At 34.6% G+C, this 18736-nt stretch overlaps 1 non-coding gene across 1 annotated transcript; it reads right to left on the reverse strand.

Moving 5' to 3' along the window:
• Positions 1-18270: 18270 nt before the first annotated feature.
• Positions 18271-18377, reverse strand: LOC145044688 (small nucleolar RNA R71). The gene has a single exon (XR_013681633.1). It is a non-coding gene; the product is annotated as a small nucleolar RNA R71 (small nucleolar RNA).
• Between the last annotated feature and the right edge of the window lie 359 nt (positions 18378-18736).

Below are 18736 nucleotides of genomic sequence, written 5' to 3' on the forward strand. Positions count from 1 at the left end.
AAACTTGGTTTGGTATGGTCTGTACCTTCTGATAGACCAAGGCCTTTTCTTTGAGTTTCGGTTTCTGTTCCTTTGACAGACGAGCAAACTCCACTGAATTTTATGAAATAAGAGGTTTTTCGCTCTTGGTTTCATTTTTCACAAACTTAGAACAATCAACAACATCCTCTACTGAGATTTCACTCATTTCACTCTCCGTTTCAAATTCAGAAGAATTATCTATGTTTATTTTATTATCCTTGACAATTTAGCATTTGATTCATCGAATGTTTGTATAGTTTCGGTTTTAATTTTCAGCCTATCATTTTCATCTAAGATATCTTTTAACATACTTTTATGTTCCTTAGAATTGATGAAAGTTTCTATCTTATCTAAACCTAGCCTATATGACATGGATGTTTCTTCAGAGGATACTTCTGATTCACACTCTGCTATAACATTATCTTCCTTAAATTCAAGAAAGGGCAAAATCATTTTATCTATTTTCTTTCCAATTTCACAATTAAGATGTAATTGAGCAATATTAGTATAAAGACGCTTAGCAATTAAACAGAAAAAATTTCTTTGTTTTAACAATTGTAAATTGTCTCTTTGCAAATAAATACTCACATCCTTAGCCCTAACTAACTCTGCTTCCTTCTGCTCAATCCAGATCCTTCTCTCCTCACTTTTTGAAGACACCCTGCCGAGTTGGTCAGTTAGATTAGAGTTTGCTAAGCGGGTTTGCATGAGGCTACTTCTTAGGTTGGAAAATTTAAAGTTTAGTTCATTTAATTCTTCTAGATATTCAGTTTTGGGAATTTTAAGAGATTCAAGGATAGAATGTACCTTTTTGATCAATCGATTGCAGTCGTTGATCTTCTCACTCACCAGCTTGGCTGCAAAACACTTGTTTTCAGTCATGTTCGGTTCTGTGTCTGCACTTTCGGTTGATGGACCGGTAGTGACGATAAAGCATTTTCCACCAGAACCTTCACTCTTTGCCACAAACGCCTTTCCACGAGTGGGTCTTCTAACCTCTTCGTCTTCAGAGTCTATTGACCGGACTTCTACACCACCGAACTCATCTTCCCCTGCATTTTCTTGTACAATTAGTGCATTCATCGAGCTGTTGGAAGCCTTTTTCTTCTTGACTTCTTCAAGTTTACGCATGTAATACGCTTCATCATCTTCACCCTCTCTCTTCTCAACCATCTTTCTTAACATGGAATCTTTGGCAAAGTGGTTCTTGCCGTGACAATAGTTGCAGTCGTATCTAGAGTCTCCTGTAAGCTTGTTTTCCTTTTTCTCTTCCACCTTTTGAGAAGAGACTTTCGGTTCCTCTTTTGCTTTCTCAGAACTATAACTTCCCTGCCAATTTCGGTTCTTATTGGTGGGAAATTTTCTTCTTGCGAATTTCTTTGGATTTGTTATCATTAAAGCATACTCCTCACTTGTAACATCACATTCTGACATGTCTGACTCTTCTTCTTCCTCAACAACACTTTTTCCTTTAGAGACAAGAGCCAGCGATCCCATGCCAGAGACCACTTTTGCCTCCTTAGTTACAACACTTTCATGTGACTTTAGTATCCCAACTAGTTTCGCCAGTGAGTAGGATTTGAACTGTTCATGCGCCTTCACAGTGGAAACCACAGCCATCCATTTTGGTCTGACCCCATTCATGAATGTAACTTTCTGTTCGATCAGCTTCCTCTTAATTCCATGCTTGATCATCTTACTTAAAAGATGATTGAACCGATCAAAGGTCTGAATGATCTTCTCTTCAGGTTTCTGTTCAAAAACTCCAAATTCTGACAGCAACAGAGTTTGAATGGAGTGTTCCAGATCTTCATCAGTTGAGTAGAGTTCCTTCAACCTATCCCAGATCTCCTTAGCAGTTGTGCATGAGCCTACAAGCCGAAAGGTGTCAGATTGTAAGGCGAATCTTATCATTCGCATGGCTTTAACATTACACATGATCTTGTCCTTCTCATCTTGTGGCATCTTCTGAACATCTGTCACCAACTTGTTGTAATCCTTCTGTGTCTTGACGATCGTGTTTGTTTCTGAATGCACAAACGGTCCAAGAATGATAGCTTCCCAGATGAGATAACCATTATCTTCAGATCCAACCACGTAATCTTCAAAGTGATGAGCCCATACTTCGTAGTCTTGAGTGTAGAATATGGGAACTCTAGTCGTAGATCCGATGCTGTTTGAGATGTTAATTGGGTTTGTATGCGTATCGTCGTGAGACATGGTGAGCTGCTAGAATGTTACCTGTAAACTTGAGATTAAGGTTTTATCAAAAGCTGAGTAGTCATCGTTAAGAAGACGACGGCTTCGATAAAAGCTGAAACCCTAAATATTTGTGAATACAGAAGTAAAGTGTATTGATCACACAATCTCCTGCTCTGATACCAATTGTTAGAACAATGTTCTATCAGGATCGTATGATTCTAAGCAAAATATAAATAAGAACGTAATGAAGAACACAAGTATTGCACTGAATATGTCGAATGATTAATGCAAAGATACCCCAGAAGAGCTCGATAAAGAACTTCAATCTGTAGAGGTATATTAGGGTTACAAGAATCAACGTAATCGACTATTCTATATTATACGCATACATGCATGCATATATTTATACTAAAACCCTAACACCTTATCTAGATAAAAGGAAACTATTCTAGATAAATACGGATGGACAAGCCCAATCCGATTACAAAACAAAAGGCCCAAGACGCAAGACTAAAATACTTAACACCAAGAAACACTAAAATACTTAACACCAAGACCTCCTCCCATGACATCCTTAGGGCTTCTCCTCGTGGCATCGTATCTGCTAATAGCTTCCACCAGCTCAAGACTCCAGTTTTCAGCTGTCTTACTGCGAAGACAGTCTTCTGTTTCTCGTTATAGCTGCAGCTCTCAAACACTATCTCCATCTCAGAGATCCAATCCATAATCTCAACTGGCTTCTGTCTTCCTGAGAGACTTGGTGGTTTCACACCCAAGAAATTCTTGTACATTCGCCCATCCTTGTCGTTTCTCCTCTCCGAGCCATCCCTTTGATCACCTTGAGTCCCCACTTGACTCACTTGGTGGCTGTAGTTCCCTTCCTCCGATTGCTCGGGAATCAGATCGGGTTGCTCAGTGGGTATAGTAGGTTCGTCCCTATTCGATATCTGCCTCATTTCTTCCCTTTGTTCCGCTAGCATAGCCCAAATCATGGCTTGAACTCTAGCCATGGTGACTGCCTCAGGTGCAACTTCTTCTACAACAGGTATTTGCTGAACCACTGGGGGTTGGTTCCTATTCTCATTTGCATTCACATTTCCGCTACGGTTCCTTGCCATCTTGATCTATACATCGAATAAGGTGAATCTAGACCTTTACTTAGGATTGACGTTTAAATCATCTTTGTCACTCCGAAACGTTTACATGCTAGTTCTAATATCGTAGTCATACGTTTAGAATCCTAAACACGTAAGGTTTCCAGATCCGGTTGGCAACAGACCATAGATCCGAATAAATAACAGCATATAAGGCGTAAAGCATTTAGCGCATAAAAGCATTTTAGGCATAATTCCTAAAATAAGCTAGTGCTCACACCTCACAATCACCTCTTAGCATTCTAAGTTTAAGTCTAGAAATAAATCCATATTCCTAGTTCGCTTAAACTAATGCTCTGATACCAATTGTGACATCCTCATTTTCACGGCTAGAAAAGACCGATTTTTGTTTATGCTTTATAAAAATCAGAGTTCTTCTTTTAATAAAAATGTTGCGGAATTTGTTCCCAGAAAAACACGATAAATACGTTATTAAAACATTTTCGAAGAAACGTATTTTATTTATTTTAAAACGTTTGGGATGTCATCGTCAATACAGAAACATAAGAATAAACAGAATTTACATTTATTTACACTAGTGATCTACATCTCTTTAATCTCTCAGTGTAATGTGACTTCATATCAACACCTGTGATATAAATAAACTGAGTGGGTCAGGTTGGGAAACCTGGTGAGTACATAAGTTTTTCAACCCACAATAATATAATTATTATGTTTAAACAATCAAATAATCAACCCAATTACCCATCCCCATTATCTTCTTTACTCTTAAGGATTTATCCTAAGAGTCATCTATCCTGCATTCGTTTATTCCGAAGTCCCTTACTTCCAGGGTTATAGGATTGACACTAAATACATAGCTGCCAATGTTCATTCATAAAGCACTAATTCCATAGCTGCTATAGTCTATTCATCGGGTACTAAATCCATAGCTACCAGTGTTTATCTAATAGGTACTAAGTCCATAGCTACCAATTCCTAACAAGTACTAAATCCATAGCTACCGGTGTTTGTCCAATAGGCATTAAATCCATAGCTGCCGATGTTTATTAGGCACTAAGTCTATAACTGCCAATGTTTACTCACATCATCTTTTATCTCTCATCATTCATCTACCCATGTCATACCCAACATATTCGTATATATAAGATACATATACAGTTTAAATCATTTAAAGCTTGTATAAAACGTTCATACAACATAGATAACAAGTGTTCAGATAATATGCACACATAGCACGTAGTTTATATAAAATACTTCATATCTATGTGTAAGATGAAAGGATTATGCACTCACCTGAAAGGTGGTGACTCAGCACTCAGACAGTGCTTCGATACTCTCAAAATAATGTTCCTTCGATAAAACCTAGTATCAATACCACTAGGGTTTAGTCTAACGAAAACCGCGACAAATTAATAGTCTAACTATTATTATTATTATATAAGCGTTAAATAACACTCAATATAACTCATAATAATAGCCCAAATAATTATTTTAAAGTCCTAATAACATTACTATATCAAAACATAAGCTATGCTAAAGATAGGGTAGGCGTAGCTCACTTATAGCGGGTTTTCTCGAAAACCGGGCTTCGCTGTAGCAGCGTTTCTGAGCCGAAAGACCCTTTTTCTTGGGACTCCGGGAGCCTTGGGGCTTCCTTCGGGTGCTAGGGGGTTTACCTAGGCTTTAGGAGGGTTTGGGGGCTAGAGAGAAAGAGAGAGTCTAGAGAGAGAAAGAATAGTTTGGGAAGGTGTGAAGAATGAGGGAACCCGGCATCTCTATTTATAGGCTGAATTCCTGATGGACTCGCCGAGTATGAGGATCTACTCGCCGAGTTGGGGCATGTGGCAGCCTTCTGGTGGTGCCACGTGTCTCATTCTAGTGTGCCACGTCACCCCCTATCGCGTATCAGCCTTCAAACTTAGAAAAATCATAACTCTCGCATACGAGCTCCATTTTTGATGTTCTTTTTTTTCAACGTGTAGGTAAAACCAAGATCTACAACTTTCATTTAGACTACGTCGGCTAATTCTCGACCTATCTCAAATTTAATAGTAGGAGGCGTTTAGACTGTTAAATGACCGCGAAGAATCCGTAACTCCTTCATATGGACTCCGTTTTCATCTATATTATTACCGTTGAGTTCCTATTAATGATATCTTCAACTCTCATTTAGGTCGCGTAAGCCAAAAACCGCTCGAACTAAAATTCGAGTTTCGGGCCGTGCACTGCTAAGTCGAATCTTAGAAAAATCATAACTTCCTCATACGAAGTCAGATTTGGGCGTTCTTTTATTGTATGTTCTTGTTTTAACATATACTACAACTTTCGTTTAAATTTCTAAGGCTAAAAGTCGCTCCATCGTAAATTTACTATTTACGCTTCCGGATGTCGTGCCGGTTTTGCCGTAAAACTTCGACGTGCCATAACTTCTTCGTTATAACTCGGATTTCGGCGTTCTTTATATGTGCGGAAACCTTGAGACATATTATACAACTTGGTTAATATTATTTATTCTAAATAATATTATATCGAAAAGTCATTTTCGACACTTATTGCCTCAAAATTGACTAGCCCGGATCTGCGGGCGTTACATGTAGGCTGACTATATAGAATTATTAAAAGATATTTCTAAGAAAAAATTACGAAAACAAACAACTTTGTTGTTTTATTAGAATTGACAAGGATCTTTTTGTAATAATATTTTGATTGTAGAATTATAATAATATTTTGAGAAACTCATATATGACCTAATTAATATTATTATTGTGATGATTTTGATTTATGTTATGCTAGATTAATTTTTGTAATAATATTTTGATTGTGTGATGATTTTGATTTATGTCACGCTAGTATGGTAATAAAAGTATATTCATTTAAAACCACATTTTAATACCTAGCACTAATCAATGATTAGAATGAAAGCCTTTAAGAGAAAATATATAAATTTTTTGTTGTGAAGCTCTACTATTTTATCCGGGTCATGGGTTGGAACAAATCTCATTTTGTTGTAAATATTACACACTTACATTTCTATTCATTATACACTCTTTATGTCTTGATCTAATTTATAATTATGTTTCCTAATTTATAGTATACTATTTTTTTTGACATAACAAAAAAGATTTTTGATGTAAGTCAACCCAATCCAAAAATTGCAATGTATTTAATTTTTTTCAAAGACCTACCTAAATATCCAATTGCACATTCGTTTTATTTCAAAACCAACCTGCATATATCATTGTAAAAGTGAATGTGCAATGGTATATTTAGGGAGTCCGTGTTATTTACAAAACATTTAAGATTTACTTTATGGTTCAAAATGTACATGCATCTAACTAATTTAGGTTCTCCCGTGGACATGTATAATATGGAGCAAAATGACAACATCATCCTTTCGTCTGTGGAAACTAATTTGGAACTTGAACAGGATAACCCAAATTTGGGACCTAAATAGGAGAGCTCAAATTACATGTCGACATGTATATAACCCAAATTAGTTCACAGGATTTGAAATTTATTTGTGGAAGGCTTATGTTCATGGCTACCAGGTTGTCCTGCTGTCTTGCTGTACATGTCTCGTTTATGTTTAAAACATATGTAGCGATATATATATATATATATATATATATATATATATATATATATATATATATATATATATATATATATATATATATATATATATATATATATATATATATATATATATATATATATATATAAACAAATGTTTTAAACGACGCAATTTATTATCGCCATGATTTTTAAGGTACTGACGTGGTGAAAATATTTTTTGATTTTCTATTATCCAAATATATTTTTCTTGTTTTTCTTCTCTTGTTAGAGTCAATTTTCTACATATTTTTTTAGAATATGTAAAGCAATAGTCGTTGTTTCGAAAAAAAAATTATAAGAATAACATATATATATATATATATATATATATATATATATATATATATATATATATATATATATATATATATATATATATATATATTGTGAGACCACCTATATTTTGTGAGACCGAGACGCATTTATTTATTTATTTTTTTAGTTAATTCATGTTCCGAAAATAATATTTAAAAAAAGAATTTTTTGATTTTTCCATTTATTGTGCATTTTAAAATTATTTTTAGAATATGTACAGTGTAATATTCTATTTAGAAATTTTCACGTATTTTTTAAAAAAAAATAGAATTTTTTTTAATTTTTTTATTATTTTTTTAGTTAATTCAAGTTCCCAAAATAATATTTAAAAAAAGAATTTTTAGATTTTTCCATTTATTTTGCATTTTAAAATTATTTTTTAGAATATGTCAGTGTACTATTCTATTTAGAATATTTCACGTATTTTTAAAAAAAAAAAACGGAATTTATTTTATTTTTTTATTTTTTTTTAGTTAATTCAAGTTCCAAAAATAATATTTAAAAAAAATAATTTTTGGTTTTTTCCATTTATTTTGCATTTTAAAATTATTTTTAGATTTGGTCTCACAGTCTCACAAAATTAGAATGGTCTCAAATGAACCTGAACATATATATATATATATATATATATATATATATATTATAAGAATAAAATAAAATATAAAGTATAAAATATTTTTATAACATATCAAAATCCATATATATATATATATATATATATATATATATATATATATATATATATATATATATATATATATATATATATATATATATATATATTGTCTAAAAGTGTATAAATAAATATATAATTAATATTAATATTATAATATATAAATAGTATACGATAAAGAGATTGTGATTGTTTATTATTACTAATGACTTTCTATTAATTTTTAAAAGAATATATATGAAAAAAATTACAATTGTTTTTTATAGGTAAACATCATAATTATAAAAACACATATACAAAATACATCATATACAATAATTCCGTACAACCAACTATCTATATAGTTATAATTTGTTATTGTTAAAATATTATATGCATACAATAATTTTGTGTTCCATTAGGAACAATGAATTAATATTATTGGACCAATTTATTTTTTCTTCTGATGCTTCTCAGTTCTTCTCGTCTTATCACCCTTTCAATTATCGATCACTCAATTTTTTTTTATCTCCCCATCGCCCCTTACTTTTGACGTTTTCCAAGTTGTCTATGAGCTTCTTTGGCCGGTCAATACGTTTCACCCTTCATCGCTTCACCAACATTGTAAGCCAATTAGATTAGGATTTGTGTCATTTCTCTGGCTACCGACTGCTTCATCTAATATCTTCCCGATCATTCTAATTTTTTCATCGCACTCTACTCAACCAATCATCACTCACAACACTGCCAATTTTCAACCCATACCCCAACTACCTCTTTTCTCACGTCCATTGTGTGATGGTTTCGCTGGTGGATTCCCTATTTCCATTCCCGACCCCCTCTTCTCGCCTTTTTGTTAACCACCCATTTTGGTGGAATTACGTCACCTCACTACTGCCAACAATCTTATGTGCTGAGCCTGAAAACTTCACGGTGGGTTTTCGTTCTTGGCGGTGACGGTTCCATCAAAGCTACTTGCGACAAGGTGATTTTCCTTGCTTCTTTTGGTCGCTTCAGATTTTATTCATTCAAAATCAGATGGCCCTTTGAAGACTTGCAAACCCCAATACTGGTAGGATTGATCTTGCTAAGAAAAATTGAAGTGTGTGACTAGATTAATGGATAGTAGGTCACTCAATTTCCTTAGAGCTGAGGTGAAATTCATTACAGTTTAATAGAATAGATCTCCAATTACACATGAAATTTAATTATGCCCTACCCAGTTGATGTTGAGTTTTGAATTTGAGTTTCACAATGTATCACAACTGTTTGATGAAATGCTTGAACCAGATTGTCCTTTACTATATTTTTTCCGTGCTTACTACAGTTAAAGGATAAAAAAATTGTTTATGTTTTGTCCAAATTGATATGCTTTTCATTGTAAATTGAAACTTTTTTGTGATAATCTTGACAGCCTGTTCAGGGATTTGTGGAAGTTGGCTCGAAGCATTTAATGAGCTTTTATTATGTCGATAAAAATATTTTCTCTATAAAGGTAAAGAAAGCATATTGATTTCCCTTTGGATTTGGTGATTTTTAAATCTTAATGTAATTGATTTTCAGAAATTATGTATTTCAAAGATTTGTGACTTTAGCTAAGAAAATAAGTTATGAGCTTCTCTAACCATTGTTGTAATTAAGAAGGGTCTAGGTAATATCAAGTGTCTTAAGTTACTATAGCCAAATTAAAATTCATTAAACCTTTTGCACCACAAAATTATAATGATTAGTCAATTAATTGAACTTACTATTTATCCTGAGATGTAATGTTTTTGTTTTACTGATAGCTTTATTTTATTTACTTCTTTTTATAGTTTATTATAGTATATTTCATTCGCATTTTAGTTAATTTCAATGCATATTTTCCTTTTTGTTATTTTATGACCATTTTGGGTACTTTCTAGTTTCTTGAGCATTATTGCATATTTGTTTTGGAGGCTAGCGGAGCGGTATTTTTAGGAGGCGATTGGACTTGAAGGGCGATGAGGATTTCAAGCATGATGACTATGGAGGTGATTCATGGAGTAGGGTTGTCAATTGCTTGAAGGCTTGGAAGAGTTGAACTTTAAATTACAAGGCATGGGAGAATTTTATAGTGTGCGGAGATCAATGATCGGCAGTTTGAGGAAGCTTTGAGTGTAGTGACAAAGAACATGGTTTGACATGTAGAATTAAAGCTTGCACAATTGAACATGGTGATTTGGGTGTTTAAGAGATATATTGAATGTAAATGGTGTTACAAAAAGGATCTAGATCTAGACTACATAATTAACACACATTTACACACTCACTTCTACATCTCTCAAAGCACACCTCTACAAGTGGTATGAACCCACTATTTATAGAGGTGTTTACATGTCTCTCTCTCACTCTTACTAACAAATGGGTCTAAAGTCTAAAGCACCACATGCAAGTGGGTTTTATAAAAGTCAAACATTTACAAAGTCATGAATGAATAACTTTGCAACCCCAACATTCTCCCCCTCAAAGTTAGGAATGAATGACCCACTTCAAATCTTCCAAAATCAAGCACTACGTGGTTCGATCCTCAAAGGTGACACATGTTGAAACGAACTTCAATCTTCAATTCTTCCATGACTCTTCAATTTGGTCTCTAGGATGTGAGACCATACAATCCGAGCAGCAACGAATGATCAAGAGTATTCCAAACTCCAAATAATCACCCTAAAGTTGCGCATAAAAACACACCCCAAAAATCTTCAATAATTCCAAACCCATTTCGAATACATCACTTCCGAACTTCCAATTGCATCATCTCGTAATATTCAAAACTTCAAGATCACTTCGGTCTTCAAATCCGCGTAATATGAAAAATTCAAGTTCGAATTTCCATATAAAACTTCTCCCCCTTTTTATAATCGAAATTTGATTATAAAACTCCAAGGAAAAAGAACGTGCTTTATTTAGAATTTTTCATGTCAAAACTCCCCCTTAACATGTGGCATAAACTTTGTGCTTCAATCCAGAAAACTCAAAAAATAATCAAGTTTTATTGCCGTTCACGGATCGCCTTTGACAAAATTTCTCAAAAATGGGTAGAATTTGTCAATTTCAAAATTCTGCAGTGACCCGGTGCGCCCAAAACAGCCAAATATGCGAAACACACTCCCATTTGCGAAACTGGGTAGAATGTGTAAATTCGCACAAACTGCAGGGACTATATTTGAAAATATTCCAATTTCTCAAATTTTTTACCCCAAATGCGAAACTGGGTAAAATTTGCCATTTTGCGAAGACTGCAGGGATGCGAAATGAAAATTCTGCACTTTTGTCTTTTTATTACCCCATTTTGCGAAGTTGGACCACTTATATTATTTCTTGAAAAGATCAGGGGCCAAATGCGAAAATATTTGTTTTCTTCTTCATTCCTTCGCATTCCTTCGCATTAAACAAATGCGAACTTGACTGAGAAACCCAAATGCGAAATCAACTTTGAGTCACACATATGCGAACAGTTCTTGATTTCAAATGCGAATTCACCACTACATAACAAAATGCGAATTAACATCTTGTCTGACTTCCAAATTGCGAACCAAAATCAACATTAAATTCTCTTCGCATTCTATAGATGCGAACCCAATCCAGATATTTGACTCCAAAATCTCGACCTATATCCTTCGCAAATTGAATCAAATCAAACACGTATCTAATTATCAAATTCCTAGTACCTATTCATAGATTGATTCTGGACTTCATCGATTTCAAACTATCAACAAACGAAATCAATCCATTCACGCTTCGATTTTCAGCCAAATACACCAGATTCAACGTCAAACACAACATAACACTCGATTATCGATTCCAATGATGCGAACATTATTCCTTAATTCCAAAATCATCGATCTATTACACTAAAAACTCCGATCGAACGACACCAAAATCGAATTCGTAACTCCAAAATCATCCAAACTCAATATCGATTTTTATTCATGATTCCAAAAACTTCAATCTCTAATAACAAACCATTACATCAAGTCGATATGAACAAAATTATGAAAATCAAATTCGTTCACAAATAGATTCTTAAAAACAGTTGATGTAACTCAAATCTATTCTATACCCATCAGATTCTCTTTTGATTTCGAATTCTGGATTCATAAGAATCAAACTTTGACTTTTCTAGTTTGACTCTTCATCCATCTTCAAGAATGTCATTTGACCAGCCAAGAACAGATTCAACCATCAATTCAATCATTAAGCATGAAGAATCGATATCATTATTCAAGTCAATTTTGATTATCAACAAATCGAATAGAAATGGAATTCGGAAGATATGAGATAAACAGATTTGAAGATACAATCACGGAAAATTTTTTTTTGGATTGAATCACTAGTAGTCGATCCTTGATGTTTTATGAAGAATGTAAATCATAATGAATATTAATCTTGAATCGAATGAGCATATGGAACAAACAGATCAATTACACTCGAGAAATATGAACAAAAAGAGAAATCGGAGCAAATTAACCTGTATCATGAATTGGACTTCAGATGAACAGTACTCGAAACTTTTATGGGCTCAAATGATCATGAACAGTAATGGATTTAATGTGATTATTTGGTCTTGAATCAATGAACAGTAATTACAAATCAGATTGGGCTTGAATTTTGGATTGATGAACAATAACGAAAATTTGATTTTAGATGTGATCTTAAAAAAAAATATTGGATCAACAATGGAGTTTTTCAACAAAATTTAGATCCAATGAATCAAAACGATCAAAAAACAAGAACATAAAGCACGAATCAAATATTACGAGAGATCATAGAGAGAGACTCACCAAAATTGATCAAATTGCGACAAAAGTTGCCAAATCGAGAATCATTCTTCAAAAGTCACGTTGATCGTGAAAACCAAGCTTTGATACCAATTGTAGTGACAAAGAACATGGTTTGACATGTGGAATTAAAGCTTGCACAATTGAACATGGTGATTTGGGTGTTTAAGAGATATATTGAATGTAAATGGTATTACAAAAAGGATCTAGATCTAGACTACATAATTAACACACACTTACACACTCACTTCTACATCTCTCAAAGCACACCTCTCCAAGTGGTATGAACCCACTATTTATAGAGGTGTTTACATGTCTCTCTCTCTTACTCTAACTAACAAATGGGTCTAAAGGCTAAAGCACCACATGCAAGTGGGTTTTACAAAAGTCAAACATTTACAAATTCATGAATGAATAACTTTGCAACCCCAACATTGAGTGATTTGGAGAGGCAATTGGGGCTCATATTGATGAAATCTTGAAGAAAAATGGGCTAGAAGCTGATTAGATTCGAATTGGGCCAATAGAATAGTTGTGGGGGCCCAAGACTTGAAGAAGCCCAAAAATCCGTCACACTCACGCGACCCGCATAAATTCCTGGAGGGGCAATTTCAGGATTTTATTGAGAGCTCTATATTGGGAAGGTTGGTGTTCCTATTTAGCCTTAACTTGAATATCCGATTTTGACACATTCTCTCTGGTTGAAGACTTTCGAAGACCAAGAACATCCTCTTTTCATCTCTTGATTCTTGTCAAATGTTGGGTATAATCTTTACTAACTTTGTTTCTATGAGTTTAACCATGCTTGGCTAAACAAAAATTGGTTAACTTTTGTTGAATCCTTCGAACTTTTGTTGAATGTTGAAGAATTCATGAATATGTTCTTAAATATTTATGGGAATGTTTTGTGTGTTAACATCTTATCACTACTTGTATGTTTTTAATTATGAGTTTAAATGTGTTTGTGGTTGGCTAATTTCTTGATTAAGTAAATGATCCTCAAATTAGCAAGCAACAAATGATTTTTTTGTTGTTTTTGCTTCACACAATCATAAAAACATTTCCTCCAACATGGTAGTGAAAACATTTGATTCCTCTCGGATTTGGTGACTTTTTGGTTGTTAATGCTAGTTGACTTTCATTAATTACACGCTTAATGGAAATTGTGACTTTGACTAAGGAAATTGTTATGAGCTTCTCTAACCATTTTAACAACTAAGAAAAGTCTAGGTCGTCTCAAGCTTTTTAAATTATTATAGCCAAATTAAAGATTTAGAACAAGTATTTCACCATTGGATTCTAATGATATGTTCATCAAAAAGTCAAAGTGAGGAAACTTTAAGTCAACCATCTTTCCTTTATTGATTTTACATCAAACTCTTGTTTTTGTTGAAATTATCTATTTATGACTTAGTTTACTTTTAGTTTATTTCAACTATTTCAAAATACCAAACCCCAATTTTTTTACTTTTATTGTCATTTTACAAGTATTTTTACAAAGAGATTTCTCATAGAGTTATAAAGTTGGACCAATATCCGTGGATACGATCCCTTTACGACTATACATTATTTTAGCATAGAAGATTAAGGCCTATTAATTTTGTTGGCCTTGACAACCACCAAAATTTGGTGTCGTTGCCGGGGATTGGTTTATTTTTAATCAATTTGTTTCTCTATACCCAAATCTCAACGTACAAGTGCTTTGATTTATAATCCGGAAATTGAAAAAGAAGCATGACGTTTGGCAAAGGAAAAGAGAATAGAACGTGGTTAAATTTCAAATCCTCACGGGGATCCGGAGGTTGAAACCGCTTCACCAAGTGATACGGAACCCGATTCTAGCCCCAATCCTCGCCAAAAAATTCCCGAAACACCACATTTACAACAAAATCCACCCATTATTGAACCAATTGCAATGGGAGACGGAGGAGAAGCTCCCGAAAGAACTTTGAGGCAAATGATGGAAACCAATGTTAAACAAACTCCAACCGATATCAATTATCCCATTTTGGAAGGAGGTTTGGAATTGAAGTCCAATTTAGTTCATCACCTTCCAACTTTTCATGGATTGGAGAATGAAGACCCTCATAAGCATTTGAAGATGTTCCATATTATTTGCACTAGTATGAAGCCATAATGGTTAACCGATGACCAAATCAAATTAAGGGCATTCCCCTTTTCATTGGCGATAGAGCAAATGATTGGTTATTCTATCTTACACCAGGTCAATCAACTCATGGACTGACATGACAAGAGGTTTTCTTGACAAATTCTATCCCGCCTCAAAAGTCTCAAGTCTTAGAAATGAGATTTGTGGAATCCGCCAATGTCAAAATGAGACTTTTCATGATTATTGGGAGAGGTTCAACAACTTGTGTTATAGTTGTCCATAACATCAAATTCCGGAACAACTCCTCATTCAACACTTCTATGAGGGATTGATGCCAATGGAGAGAAGACTAGTTGAGGCCTGAAGTGGTGGTGATTTCTTTAGTAAAACTCCACAACTAAGAAGACAACTTTTCAACACCATAGCCGAAAATTCCCAATACTTTGGCCTACGCCAAGACATGAAAATAGACACACAACACAAAGTCAATGAAGTGGGAACATCAAATCTCGAGTCTCAAATCAAAGATTTAACCTCCGTTATCCAAAAGTTAGCCATTGGAAAAACTCCACAAGTGATGGTTTATGGAATATGTGCAACAATGGGACACCCTACGGATATGTGCCCCATTCTCCATGAAGATGTGGAACATGTAAACGCCATGGGAGAGTTCCAAAATTACCATAACAAGCCATCCGATTACCAAAATGCTTACAGTTAAAGTTGGAAGACAAATTGCAATGTGAGCAATAACCCAAGACGATTGCCTCAAAATGCATTGGTTAGACCTTCCTACCCACCACAACAACCTCACTACCAACATTCACAACCACACTATCAACCCAAATCTCACCTTCCACATCATCACCAAGAACCTCCTTAATCCTGACCGAGTAGCTTCGGAATGTCTCTTGAAGAAATTGTCAAATCCTTAGCCACTAGTACCCAACAATTCCAAAAAGAGACAAGAACTAGTATCTCCAACCTTGAAGCACAAATGGGAGATATAATTACATTCATAAGAAAATTGCAGTCCCATCGAAAATTCCCTTCTCAAACCGAAAAGAACCCAAATGTCAATATGGTGACCTTGAGAAGTGGCAAACTGATATGTGCATAATTAGCCATATGTTTAGTATAGATTTTTATCAATTATTAGCTAATTATTTGCATAATATGGACAAAAGGTACTTAATAATGTTTAAATTATATTTTCAGTCCAGAAGACATGCTTAGAAACAAAAGGAAGAAGGAGAAGCAATTAGAAGTTAGAGAAGGAAGAAAGAGGAGAAAATCTGGAGCTACTCAGCGAGTCCACGCACCTACTCGGCGAGTTACCAAGAATGTTCACGAAGATGAGTCAAAAATCCTTGCCGTACACGGATTTCCTCTATCAACTCGGCGAGTTGGGCACCTACTCGACGAGTAGACCCTGTTTTGAGATAACTATAAATATGGGTTGAGATTCCGAATTAAAGAGTTTTCTGGTTTCCTTGGAGGGTAACCTGCGATTGAAGATACCTTTGGAGACCTGAAGAACCCTAATCTTTGATAATTAATAGATTCAAGGCTAATTAGGTCAAATCTTCCACTTAATCTACAAGTAAAGCATGTTTAGTTTAGTTGAATTCGTTTTTAGCTTTTCAATGACTGTAACCATGAGCTAAATTTCGTAGTTTCTGCTTAGGGAAGATTAATTTACTCCTATGGTGTGATTATTACTTTATTTGATTGATTATTGGTGATTTCATTAAACTAAGTTTGTTAAAGAACCTTATGCATTGATTATGACTATTTTCTATTAATTAGAAGACAATTAGGCTGCATGAACATCTTTGAATTGTAACCTCATATGATTTATGTGAACACTACAATATATGCCTAGGATTAGTGACATTGAAACTAGGATTAATTAGAGAATGGGTAAATTAATGTGTGAGCTTGTTTGGTAAACCAACAAACAAGAGGTTAGTTGAACCACCAATTTGATTAACCAATTACAAATCTTATTTAATCCAAATAATTGAACTAGGGAGTTAATTAGTTTAAACAATTGGCAGCTACTTAAATTGAGTAATTTCCTAAGGATTGGTAATAGCGAATGCAAACCTAATCACCATAGTTGGTAACCAATAACAATCAATATAATACTCTATCATAAAATTGACCATATGAGTGAATTAATTGGACCTAAACAGAAACCTTTATTAAATTTGGTAAATTCTTACTTGTCTTATTTGTTTAGTTAATTACGTATTAGAAGGTGTGTTAAGTTTCTAGTCTTGTAAAATTAGACAAAAACCTTTTACTTTTATTACTTGTTTAGTTAAAACTAGTTATTAGTTTAATTTCCGTTCCCTGAGTTCGATACCCTACTTATTTAACTATACCACTAAAATATAGGTTCACTGCCTTTGTGTGCTATTTTTTTTTTGAGTAGGAATAAAACCAGTGCATTTTTACACACATCACGTTTTTGGCGCCGTTGCCGGGGAATGGTTCAAAAGTTAAAACTAATTCCTAGTTTTATCGATCCTTTGTGTGAGTTTATCTTGCACAAAGTTATTTTTCAGTAAGTAGGTTAGGTTTTAGTAACTATTAGTTTTTAGTTAATTTTGTCTATTTTTAGTTATATACAGCCTACTCGTCGAGTGCACTCGACCCTACTCGGCGAGTTCCCGCTGTTTAACAGTTAATTTTTTTATTTTCGTTCAGTTTCATTTTTTGTTCTTTTTACGCGTTTTCTTGTTTTGTTGCAGGATTTTCATGACCAGAGGATCCAACACTCCACTGGTTCCCCCTTTTGAAGACCCAGAATCCGCGTTGAGTAAGAAGAAAGGCAAAGACGTTGAAACCTCGGATACACCTAAGAAGTCGCCTTTGTCTAACTTGAAGACGGTTTTTGGGAAGAAGAAGAGCAGCAAATCAGGAGCATCCAACGCCTCTTTAACAAGCGAAGACCCAATCAAAGAGGACACCGAGTACGATACCAAAGAAGAAGAAGAACCTACATTCGGGCACAACTCAGATTCCGACGACGAATTAGCTATTACTATGGCTAATGTCGATGAAGTCCCCATAGGGGAATATAAGAAGTGGATACGCAATGATACCGGCCAGAGACTTGTGCAACCCGCAGTTCCCGCAACTGCCACTTTTGAACTCAAGGGTCACATACTTGCTCAACTCAAAGAAATCCCCTTCTACGGAAAAGACCATGAAGATGCTTACAAACACTTGGATGAAGTTAATGATGTAGCTGATTATTTCAATGTTCCAAATGTGCCTCACGAGACTTAGCTATTTCGAATGCTTCCGGTTACATTGAAGGGTGCTGCAAAAGATTGGCTCAAGGCACTTCCCCCCGGATCCATCACTACAAGGGCCAAGATGAAAGAAGAGTTTATTGATCAATTTTTCCCACTTTCCAAAATAGCAAAGTTAAAGAAGGACATAGCCAACTTTGAGCAACAAGCTGGAGAATCACTTTATGAGGCTTGGGAGAGGTACAAAAGTCTATTAAGAAATTGCCCACATCATGATCACAATAGTCAACAAGAAGTCTCCGTTTTTATGATGGAGTGAATGTTACAACAAGGCAATTACTTGATTCACAAGGCACCCTCACAAAGAAAGCTCCCCCGATGATAAAGCAACTAATTGAGGAATTATCCAAGCATTCTAGGGAATACCACAACCCGAGGAATGACATGACGAGGGAGCAGCTTATGCAGCTTTTGAAGACCTGTCAGCAGTCATGGCTATGTTGAAAACCATGGGTAGGAGGATGGATAAAATGGATCAAACAATACATGCTATTCGGGTGGGTTGTGAGAATTGCAATGGACCGCATCTTATTAGAGACTGTGACTTAGACGAGAATGGGAACAAGAAGGCGCAAGTA

This window comes from Lactuca saligna, chromosome 4, assembly GCF_052625555.1.
Source record: "Lactuca saligna cultivar CGN05327 chromosome 4, ASM5262555v1, whole genome shotgun sequence".
Lineage (NCBI taxonomy): Eukaryota > Viridiplantae > Streptophyta > Magnoliopsida > Asterales > Asteraceae > Lactuca > Lactuca saligna.